At 34.1% G+C, this 13,034-nt stretch overlaps 1 pseudogene; it reads left to right on the top strand.

Moving 5' to 3' along the window:
• Positions 1-7,989: 7,989 nt before the first annotated feature.
• On the top strand, positions 7,990-10,257 carry LOC120143936 (annotated as a pseudogene).
• Positions 10,258-13,034: the final 2,777 nt, after the last annotated feature.

Genomic DNA, 13,034 nt, shown 5'->3' with positions numbered 1-13,034 from the left:
TGGATGCTCCATCAAAATAAAGCTTCCAGGATTCATCATTTGTTCTGACTTCTTCATTCATGGATATGCACAACAAATCTTCATCTGGAAAATTAAAACTTTGGGACTGATAATCATATGATACACGACTGGCCAGGAAATCAGCTATGACACTTCGTTTTACTGCTTTTTGGTTGACATATACAATATCAAACTCGGATAATAACATCTGCCATCTAGACATTTTTCCTGTCAAAGCTGGTGATTCCATTAAGAACTTCAAAGGATCAAGTCTAGATATTAGCCAAGTGGTATGATTTAACATGTATTGTCTGAGCCTTCGAGTAGCCCACACCAAGGCACAACATAATTTTTGTATTGGTGGGTATCGAATTTCACAATCAGTAAATTTCTTACTCAGATAATAAATGGCTTTCTCTTTTCTTCCAGATTCATCATGCTGTCCAAGTACACATCCCATCGAATTTTAAAAGACTGTCAAGTAGAGAATTAACGGTCTATCAGGCACTGGTGATACTAAAATGGGGGCATTGGATAAATATTTCTTAATAATATCCAAAGTTTCTTGACATTCATCATTCCAAACTTCAGGATTGTTTTTTCGAAGTAACTTGAACACTGGATCACATTTGTCAGTTAATTGAGAAATGAACCGAGATATATAATTTACTCTTCCCAAAAAGCCTCGAATTTCTTTTTTTGTATTGGGTGGAGGGAGATCTTGAATTGCTTTTACTTTATCTGGATCAATCTCGATTCCTTTTTGGCTGACAACAAATCCCAAAAGCTTCCTGGACGTTACCCCAAAAGTGCATTTAGCGGGGTTGAGCTTTAATTGATACTTCCTCAATCTTTGGAAAAGCTTTCTCAAATTTTGAATATGTTCTTCTTCGGTTTGGGACTTGGCAATCATATCATTCATATATACTTCAATCTCTTTATGCATCATGTCATGAAACAGAGTTACCATTGCTCTCTGATACGTTGCTCTTGCATTTTTCAATCCAAATGGCATTACTTTATAACAGAAAGTTCCCCACATGGTTACAAATGTTGTTTTTTCCATGTCCACAGGGTTCTTTTTATTTGATTATACCCTGAAAAGACATCCATGAATGAAAACCATGCATGTCCTGTAGTATTATCCACCAATGTGTCTATGTGAGGTAATGGAAAACTATCTTTCGGACTAGCTTTGTTAAGATCTCTGTAATCCACACACATTTGAACTTTCCCATTCTTCTTTGGTACGGGAACTATGTTGTCTACCCATTCTGGATATTTGGCTGCCTGTAGGGAACCTACATTGATCTGTTTCATCACTTCTTCTTTAATTTGCAATAACATTTCTGGCCTCATTCGTCTGAGCTTTTGTTGAACGGGTTTATATGCTGGACTGATTGAAAGTTTGTGCACCACTATATCTGTACTCAAACCAGGCATATCTTGATAAGACCATGTGAAAATATCTTTGAACTCTTGGAGGAGATCTATCAATTCTCGTTTTATCTGGGTTGACAAAGTAGTACCAATTTTCACTTCTTTCATTTCTTTATCGGTTCCCAAATTTACAGTCTCAATTTATTCTTTGTGAGGTAAAATTTGTTTGTCTTATTTTTCTACCAGTCTTAACAATTCAGTAGGAATATCACATTTTATTTCATCCTCACACTCATTGACTTCCTCCAAACATATAGGCCGCTCTAAATTTATCTCATGATTAAATTTAGGAATAATCAGGCTATTAACATTATGAAACCTGCAAGTTTAAATCGAACATATTTCTGAAAAGATATAGTAAATTTATGAAATAAATATAAAGAATGAGAAATAATGAATGTAAAAAATGTAAAGAATGATTGTTATTTGAGAATTTTTAAGAAAACTTCTTGTATTTGATATTAAGTGAACTTAACAACTGCCCTTACAAGATAACAAAAAGTTTTTATATTCTTGGGCTAAACATAAAGATTAGTTCTGAGTATTACTCTGTGTTAATACTAAAAACTATAGGGAGATCTTCAGCTATCCAATTGCTAAGTGTTTCTCCAGGAAGACAAGGGCGAATCCCAGCCAGGTATTTGCCAGTCTTGTTGTCATTCGTGATCATGTTGATAAATAATCCTCCCATAGTTTCTTCAACCATGCTTTGATCTTTTGTCTACTTTTCTTCTTTAAGAGCATCAACAAGTTGTTGTTCTACATTAACCATTCCTCCTAATTTGAACATGGTCTTCAACTGAGGGAAAGACATGCGTTCCCAAGGGATTTTTTCTCCTTTCAACCTTGCCTTTCTATCTTCGCATCTTCTTTCCATCTCTTTGTTCCTTTGTTGAAAATTGGGCTTAAATCCAAGCCCAAAACGATCTTTCTTTATCTTCATACTTACAGGAACTTAACTCCCCTGAAGATTCTTTCCCAAACCTTTCCCAACTTTAGCTCCAATGCCTAAAGTCTGTCGTATAGTCATCTCGGTGCAATCAGACAATCTGGGATGTAGAATTTTGCTTCCCTCAACAATAAAGGTTGCGTTGACAAATTTCAAAGCTCGGAAAGAGCATTCGAGAGCATCATCATTGGTTTCAATATACGGAGCATCACTTGTCACAGACGCAATGATTTCTTCCTTACCTCCTACGCATATTAGTTGACCATCAACAACGAATTTCAGTTTCTGATGTAATGAAGAAGGAACAGCTCCTACAGAATGGATCCACGGCCTCCCCAATAAACAATTGTATGTAGGGTGGATATCCATTATCACAAAGTCAATATTGTATACGACTGGTCCGATCAGCAGTGGTATTTCCATTTTTCCAAGCACCTCTTTTTGAGTGCCATCAAAAGCTCGTACTATGTTCTGATAATTCTTCATGTGCGATTTATCCACCGGCATTCTTTGAAGTGTAACCAAAGACATCAAGTTAAGAGTAGATACATTATCAATTAGGACTCCTGGAAACACATGGCCATGACAATGTGTGGTAATATTCAGAGCTTTCACTGATCCCATTCCACCTTCAGGTATTTCATCATCAGTGAACGTTATGTAATTATCAGCAGCTATGTGCCCCACAATCCTATCAAGCTTGTTGAGGGATATATCTTCAGGGATAAAGGTTTGATTAAGCATTTTCATCAAGGAATTTATGTGTGCTTCTGAATTCATCAACAGATCAAGAATTGAAATCAGTGCTTACTGTTTATGTAGCTGTTCAACCACACTATATTCGCTATGTTTTAGAAATTTCAGAAATTCTTGAGCTTGTTTCTCCATTACGGGCTTATTGATTGTTGGCGAGGATTCGTCATCGAAGACCTTTTGCGGTATTACTGTAGCTTTTCCTTTTTCTTTTTCCTGTTCTGATGCATTTGATGTCTCAGGAGAATAACATCTCCTACTTCTTGTAAAGAATCCGACTCCACTTATTGATTTAGATGTCGAATCTGATTCTGTGCTTTCTCTTCTGCTTTTTCTAGAGAAACAGATCCTTCTACCATTGAAACATTGGTAGTATAATTCCAAGGTACCCGACGGGTATCCTTATATGGAAATGGTGAAGGAGTTGTGATAACTATTTTCGGCTTTGTTGGTGCAGGATTCACTGTAGATGATTTCACAGTGATGATCACGCGATCACTTGTTCTTTGTTTAGGTTTATAATCTTCTGATACGCAAATGTCATCTTCTCTTTTTCCTGGTTCTTCTTCAAAGAACTCTCTCTCTTTGTCATTCATCAGTTTTTGCACCAAATCCCTAAATTCAGGGCATAATTGAATTTCATGTCCCTTTTCTTGATGATATTCACAATAATTCTCGCCTTCATTAGGTTTTGGCTTGAATTGTTGTTGAATTATACCAGATAGGGAGAGTTGTTGAAATATCCACCCAAAGGGAGATTTAATCTCAGAAACATCAGTTCTTGCATTCCTCACATTTTCTTCCTGGATTGCGTTCACGTTTTTATCTCCATGATTTGGAAGCGGATGATTTGATGTAGCTGGTGAATTGAATTCCAGTTTTCCAGTATTAATCAAATTTTGGACCACCCTTTTGAATGCCAAACATTTTTCAATAGAGTGACCCGTAATGTTTTAACGAACCTGGCCGTCGGGAAAATCTCTACACTAGGTTTGTTAACCTATTTTAGTCTTATAAAATTCAGGAAGACTGTATCCCTTCTATTCAAGCCATAATAGATATGAACTTTAAATATCTTCCTACCATCCAATTATGGAAGTTTGATAAACACTTTCAGCTCGAACCAGTTATTTACCAACAACTTGTTCGCATTTTCTATTCCAATACGGTATGCATCCAAAACGAGTCCCAAACCATCATAGTAGGTATTAGGTCTTATCTTTTAGGCCAATACATTTATATTGACTCAGACTATATCGCTAAAGTATTTGGTCTATATAATAGCGGCTTAGATAATGAGCGAGAAATAGTGGGGACTCCTTATAAAGCCAAAGCTAGTGCGAGTACGTTGTTAGATCACCACGAATGATTTCTTCATCTGATCATCTCTTGGTGGTTTAGACCATCCGGAGGCAAATACTCCACTCTTAGAGCTTCAGACCTATGGTGGATACATTGTATCTAGAAAAATAGGAAAATAAACCTCCCACAAATTATTTTTTTTCAAACTCGTTGAAACCGTAAATAATGTCCCCTCTAAACGTGTAGAAACTTTAGTTTACGGTTGTCTTCTGAGTAATTTGTTTATAAAAGCCAAGCTTATGGTAGAGCTTGATATAGCCATCCATCTTACCACTCAAATAAATCTCAAAACTTTGTGTAAATCAGGATGGAGTAGTGACAAGGATCAATGAGTTCGATCAACCTAGAAAACTCTGGGTGCTAGCTCTTCACGAGCTGCTCCGGCAACGGGTGATGATCCAGAGCTTGAAGATCTTCTCTTGGATGTCGATGATCCCATTAACCTAACCGAGGACGAGCTAGCACAACAAGAGAGTTTGATGGCTCCATACTTTAGCTCATTCATTGAGACATTGGATATGAGGTTTGTATCATTAGAGTCTCACTTGACTGCCATGAGAACTCAATAGTTGGAGAATCAACGAGAGATTCAAGCTAACCGCGAAGCAATGAATAATCGATTCAATGCTATGAACGATAGACTCGATGCGCTTACACAAAATATGGCTAATATATAGGCACATCTATCTCCTCCCGATCCTCCTACGGATGCTTGAACTTTGCTTGCTAGTTTTCTTAGGTTGAATATGAACTTAATTGTTAAAACATTTTGAATGATTTGGATGGATGATAAACTTGTTTGTTTTGGATTTTTGTGTTTTGGATTTTGGATATATTTGTTTGAATGGTTTGAATGTTTAATTTGAACTTCATGTTTATATTGATTTCATTAATTTTTGCATCATTTACATCTTAGTTAAATTATGACTAATTACCATTACACATTATTATGAATATTGATTTATGAACTAATGACTAATCTTTCTCTTGACTTTGATCTTAATAGCAAAATTATTATAAATCAAAATGGTTATTTTCTTTAAAAACTTGTTTAAACGTTTTCATAATCTTTTTTATTTAACAATAAGGGGGAGAATATAGTAAGGGGGAGTAGGAGTAAATTTTTCAAAAATGATTTTTTTCAAAAGAAAATCTTAAAATTTCTAAAATGTTTTGTTATATCAAAAAGGGGAGATTGTTGAAAACATTTTGATGTTTCGATATAAAAAATAAAATTTAAACGAATTTTAAGATTTTATATTCAACTTCAAAAATAATATTCGATCCAATTAATCGAATATCATATATTACTCCAAATTTTCAAATGTCAATTTTACTCCTTACTTAAGTGAAAATTTGTGTTTCAATCTTAAAACATTTTTGAAATAATTTTTACAAAGTATTTCGAACCAAAATCGAGCCAAAAATGAGTTTTAAATAGAGAGGTACTGATACCCTCTTAAGAGGTATCGATACCCCTCATACATCAAATGCAATAAGGGTATGGATACCCCATAGGGTACCGATACCCCTATGCAAAGAGGTATTGATACCTATCTCAAAGGTACCGATACCCCTTATGTTAATTTTGGCTCCGAGAAAAACAGAATACCCAAAGGGTACCGATACCCCTGAGAGGTACCGATACCCCTAGTCTAATAACGATCAAAATATTTAAATTTTACATATGAGGTACCAATACCCCTTGAAGGTGTACCGATACCACTACGCTCCCAACAACTTTTTGAGGTAGAATTCACACAACAACGACTCTATTGACTTCACCAATTATCCTCAACGTTCAGAATTGATCCAAGGTGTATTTAAACAAGTTCTGAAGCCTATGATCAACAAGAATTGAGAAAGAATCAAGAGAGAAAGCATCAAACCTCAAGTTTTTGAAATTCAAGCCAATTTTCATTCAATATTCATTTTGCTTTCAAGAACACATTTTGTGTTCAATTGTATTCATTCTTGAGTGTTCTTTTCTTGTTCTAGAATTGTGCAAACAATCTACTTAGTGAGGTTTTTCTGTAAAGTTTGCGAATTTGTAATTTTCTCTTTGGGAGAGAGTGTTCTCAATAATTTGGGGTATAATTCTTGAGGGAGTTGTAAGGTTACTCTTTGTCCTCAAAAGAAAGACAAATTAGTAAATTTGTGGAAAATCCTTAGTGTGCATAGCTAAGGTAGTGGACGTAAACTTTGGTTGAGAAAGTCGAACCACTCTAAATCGCTGTGCAAATATTTTCAATTTTCTGTCAAAGCTTCCACCGACTTTTTAATTACCAATTCACCCCCCTCTTGGCCGATTCATCTGATCGATTAACTCAACACTACTTATATACTTTACCCTTTCTTTTACTATTTTTTCCTTTTCCAGGGACTCCTTGATTATTAAGTTTTGGAAAGCCTAGGTCAAATTATGATTTTAGCCCCTTTATTGTATTCAAAATTTATTTTTAATCTTTCATATTTACTTTTATTATTTTATTTGTAAATTCAAATCGATAACTTTTTTAATCATTATCGTTAAAACTTAAAACATGGCATAAATAATTAATTTTTGTGAATTTAATTGTATGACCAAAATCATCACTCTAATGGTAACAAAAAATAATATTATATTTATAAAAAAAAAATCAAACTAGGGTAGAGAATTCAAATCTCAAAATTTCATCATAATAGGGACTAAAACTATAATTAAACTTTTTACTTTCATAATGAACATTTACTTGTCTTTTTGGGTAAATTATGTATTTAACCACCCAACTATTTACAAGATTCTGTTTTGGTAACCTAACTATTTGTTTTTCAAAATCATCACTAACATTACGTTTTGATTTTATTTTAGTGCTCATTCTTAATGGTGATACTAACGTATCACCATAAGTAAGGGCGTAGTCGCACCCCCTAAAATTTTCAAATTCCCTTATATTTTAGGTTTTTCTTTGTATTTTCTATTGATTATTTAATTTCGCACCCCCTAAAATTTTAAATTTTATAACTCCGCACCTCCTAAAAATTTTAATATAACTTCTTAAGTTTGCACCCCTGGCATAAATTTCTACATCCGTCCCTAACCATAAGATAATGCCAAGTCATTATTAAAAAAAATAAAATTTAACTTAGCAGTTATGTTAATTGTTTTTAATAGTAAATGATCAAAATGAAACTAAAGCGTAACATTGATGATGATTTTAAAAATATATATAATTTAGTGATTAAAACAAAATCTGTAAAATAGTTAAGTGACTAAATACGTAATTTACCTTTTTGTTTCTCACGATTTTTATAGGGTAAGGCCCATTTACCGGCATGTGTATATTCCAAATTTCCATGTAAACGTTCAAAAAGAATTATTTTTACAATCCAAAGAAAATGGCATTGAGTCATTTCTTCAAACACCTTAACTTCGAGCCATGGATTCTGCAATCTCTAACGCCGTTTCATTCACCCATCCCTCACTTCCCTCTTCAAAAACGTCAATGGCAAAACCCAACCATTACTCCCCACAAAGATTTTGCCTCCTTTGTCTCATTGCTACACCTCAGTATCTGAACCTGCTTCCTCTGCCTTTATCCCCTTATCTCTCTGTTCGTATTCGATGCCGAAAGGATATCTCTGTAAGGTTTAATTCAATGTTTTATTCTCTGGGTGGTTTTTTTCCTTTGAAGGGAAATCTAAATTTAACCCCTTTTTTCATTTTGTTTGGGGTTGTTTAGGATATGTTTTCTGAAACTCTTATTTGCTTTGGTGCAACTTCAACTACCGTGGATGAAGATGTCAATTGTGATGCTTCTACTGAGGTTAAGCTTCATTTTCACTATACTTAAAGATGGGATTTTTATTATAATTTAAGAATGGGTTTTGAATGATTCTCACGCAGATATGCATTGAGTCCATATTTCCTGAATCCGAAGAAGTGGATGTATGCATCTCACAGGCTATTGATTCTGTAGGCTTAAAAGAGATACCAAGTTATGAAGTTAAAACAGGTGAGCATTGTGACTGGATAAAGAAAACCCAGGTTAGTTTTACTTTTCTCATTCTCTTTATTTCATTTTTGGTACAAGATAGGCCATGTGTGGAATATGGGAAGGATTGCTGATACTGGGAGATGTTTAGTTATACTGTTGAAATCTAATTTCATTGATAATATGATTTGAACCCTTGTTTTTCTGTTTGAGATAGGAATCATTTGATCCAGTTGAAGTCAGTGAAGGACTTTGGATTGTCCCTGAATGGAAGACTCCCCCGGTATGGTTATATGTCCCGAATACTTTCTCAAGATCATGTTGCAGTCCTTTTTTAATTACACGCAGGCGGTATGTTACCGAACTCTTCATTTTTCCCTTTTTCCCTTTTTCCCTTTTTAAGGTGCTCTTAACCAACACCATGACAGAGATTCGCAACAACATTTTAGCATGCCCGTGTTAAAAATATACTTATATCTCGCACTCAACATCTGATCTAGATAACATATTATGCTACTCTCTTTACTATTTTAGAGAAACTAGTGGTTATTGTGTGGTAGTAGGCCTTTAAAAATTTCCCTTTTTGAGTATATAACTCACACGCACACTTGCAACCTTGTGGCAAGTCCACAACATAAGGGCGAATATCTTGGCCACCAGGCCTTTAAAGCTAAGCATCTTACTTCCATGTGCATAGAACTTGGTTATATATAATATATACATTGGCAATGGAGGTTTTTAACCCCAAAAATGATGTTAAGATTCCGATGTGTCTTAATTGATGTCTTAGAAAATAATAATTAAATAAATCAAAACTGTGATGAAATCTTAAAGTTCTTAACACTGCTTTATCGCTAGTTTATCGAACATTATCCATATTCAAGTATTATTGGTGAATTGAACAAGTACAAGGTATTTGCTTTCAATCCTTTAGGGTGTTGAAGCAATAAATATTGTTCTGAATCCTGGATTGGCATTTGGAACTGGTCCAACCACCAGATTGTGTCTGTTGCTGCTACAAGGATTGATCAAAGGAGGAGAATACTTCTTGGATTATGGCACAGGCTCTGGCATTTTGACAATTGCAGCACTGAAGGTAATTATTTCTTAATTATGAGTGGATTCTTAAGCTATGTTACTCAAGCTCGGGTGTGAGTGTTAGACAGGAGCATATTCGATTATTTTCATGTAGATGATGAGTCAGATAAACACATGTTGGAATCGTTTTCGAGACATCCATCCATAGTATGCGATATGACCGTTAAAGTTCCTCAAACCACAAGGAAAAACATGAAAAAGAATTGTTCATAGCTTATATTAGATATATGTTCATGTCCGGCACTCACCCGAGTCCAAGTAACTACTAGCTTCAAATATGCTAATTTGTCAATAACGATGCGAATGCGACCTGCAGTGGTGCTTCTTTGTCTGTCGGAATTGATATAGACCCTCTAGCAATAACATTTGCACGTCACAATGCCACTCTGAACGATATAGGCCCTGAAAAAAAATGCAATTACGCCTAGTTTCCAACAACACTTCCTCCTCAATTGATGAACATAAAGATGTTCAAAAACAGTCTTCATGTGAGACTCTGGTTGAATCAGAACACGAAAAGTATGACGTGATCGTCGAAAATATACTTCTATCGTCGCAAATATACTTCTAAATCCTTTGTTAGAACTGGCAGATGGTATTGTATCTCATGCTAAGCCTGGTGTACCAGTTAACCTTTATGGTATTCTTTCTGAGCAGGTACTTTTCCCAGAAACTTGTTAAAGATTCTCTGTAGATATAGAACCTTATTAAAGCATATCTACCAAAAGAATATTACTCATACTTTATCCGACCTCACATTGATATTCAGTTAAATTACTGCTCGAATTGATATTCAGTTCTTTTATATGCTCAGCACATGTATAATCACTGAGAAAATATGCAACTTGTATCATAATTGAAGTACTTATTGGAATCAAGTTGCATCACTTAATCTTACATGGCAATAAATTTTTTTTTTGGATAGAAGTTGGAGGTCTCATTAAAAACTCTTTTCGTATTCGTCCACATATTAAGAAATATGATAACGAACATTGGAAGGAAGAAAATAGTACCTCATAGTTTATTAATAATAATAACCAATACATAAGAAAACACATTATTGAAGAGATAGGCTTCCCCCCGGCAACAATGGAAGGACTGAACAAATAATGAAAATGCCAAAGACATTAGCAATTGCAAGGAGTTGAAACCTATGGATTTTTTTATTTGAAAAAAAAAAGACAAAACAATATTCCAGAACCAAAGCATACAGCTGTGGGGAACTATTTGAATGAACTTTAAAGAAAAAACAGAACAAAAATATGTGCAAGCGAGAACCGATTAACCATCTAACATTACACGTGAAATCATCGATTTATGTAATTAAAAGATATTAGTCTATGGTACATCTACAAACAGGTTTATCTCAATACTTAAAGTATTTTTTATTTATGTAATCTCATGGTTTCAAAGAGCAGAATTTGTATTTTCTTTAGTTTTCAGGATTGAATATATTACCTTTGTATCTTGAATGGACTCGGTGGAAAAGGTGGAAAACATCTCCATAGATAAAGGGGAGTATCAAACCGTCTTGATATTTTTTTTCCTATTCGTAGAGTTAATGGGAGGGTGGAAACAATCTCGATAGATAGGGGAACAATCTTGGTCATTCTTGTATTGTTTGACTCTAAAATTTGTTGCTTGCTTCTATCATAGGGCTGCCAAATGAAAATTGACCAGGAAAACATGTGGAACTAAACAATATTCTCAAGGTTTAAATACAAACTCTCTAAAATTATTTAGCAATAAGATTTGAAAGAATATATGAATTATTTTTTATTAACACTGACAGACATATAAATATATATTTAGGTATCTCAGCAGATGATAGGAGACATCCTAAAAGAAGATCGAATTCTATTAGTATTGGTGTTTCTCATTTAAAGAAAGCATTGCAAATTGGAATAGCCAATTATGATAGAAAATAGAAACAGAAGATCGAATTCTTCCAACATGACAGGTTTGAAGCTCTCTTATACCGTAGACAACAACACCTACAAGCAATATAATCCAAGAAAGCAATGTAACTTCAAGAGGTTAATCAGAGACTTAACTGCACAATGTGAAGGCAGTGAATCTAATAGTTCGATAAAAGACAACCGAAGACACAAGGCAGACTCGAAACATCGAAACGGCTAACCAGACAAAGCAAATAAATCTTTCGGTATGTTAACACAAGGCTTTTAGGTAAGGCAGATCAAACAAAGAAGTTCCCAAATCAGACTAGAACAATCGCCCTTATTTAAGGCCTCAAACAATCAAAGAGATTCCCACATCTAATGGGATGATGAGTCCTTTGGTTGGGTATTTTAGTGTAACTCTTCTTATTTATTTGGTTTTCACCATTTATTCCCATTTGGGGTACCTCTTCATCTCCCTAATGAATCAACAGAACTTGATCATAAAAATTACAAAGTTAAATCTGTTTGATAAGTGAAAACAATCATAAACCTCCCCCTCCCCCCAAATTGGCCAATTCACCATCTTCTCTTTCAAAATCCTAAATTTTGAGTGTTATCTTGGTAAATAATAAGATCCACACTTCTAAAGTTCTCAACTTTAAACTTGCTCCCATCAATAGCAGCTAAGAACCAGCTTTTACCATAAAAATAGTAAGAAAAGTAATTGATGATAAATGAAATAAAAATGGGTGAGAAATTTGGGGGGGGGGAACCAGAAAGAGTGAGGGAAAAAATGAAGTGGGTACCTTGGAAAAAAGATCATCAGGGAGAGCCAAGTGAGTTCTACAAAACTTGCATCTATAAGACCTTCCAAACAGCCTCCCCATTCCTTCTTCTTTCGGTCTCTCTCACTGCTATGGCAAAATCTCAAGTTCAAGATTTGTGGGTGCATTTTCATGATAGGAGTTTTTGGGTGGTGATAAAAGATTTGTGAGAGTTTTGGGGTCAAGCCCATTAACCATTTCAGAGATCAAGTTTCGGCTGTGATTAGGTTAAATTGGGCTATTCTATCCTATGTTATTTGCTCGTGGAGATCTAAATCCATCCACAGATTTGTTCTTTGATGCTATCAATAGAAAGAATCTTGTGGTGTTTAATATTTTAATTTTGCATTTATTTATTTTATTTATACATGTAATAAGATAAGTACATCTCCAATATTAATATTATATTAATTAGGTCATCTATCGGCTTGTCTTTTTTTTTTACTTCAAACTTCATTAAGTTTTATTAACATTGATTCTTGATTTTATTCATGTCTCGTTTATTATAATTTTATATTTTTTAAAATTAGTTCAATTTTATAATTTTTAGAAAAATATACAATTTGAAATTTTGTAATGAACTTTAGGCTTATTTTTTCTTAAATTATCAGAATTAGAAGTCTACATGAATAAATTTTTTAGTTGGATAGATTAATTCATTTTTTTAGAAATTTTCAAGAAATTTTAATTATTTGTTGTCGTGACATATAAAATAAAGGTTGAACTATATCAT

This window comes from Hibiscus syriacus, unplaced genomic scaffold (genome assembly GCF_006381635.1).
Source record: "Hibiscus syriacus cultivar Baekdansim isolate YM2019G1 unplaced genomic scaffold, ASM638163v2 tig00110865_pilon, whole genome shotgun sequence".
Classification (NCBI taxonomy): Eukaryota; Viridiplantae; Streptophyta; class Magnoliopsida; order Malvales; family Malvaceae; genus Hibiscus; species Hibiscus syriacus.
This window is presented reverse-complemented; position numbering and strand designations above follow the sequence as displayed.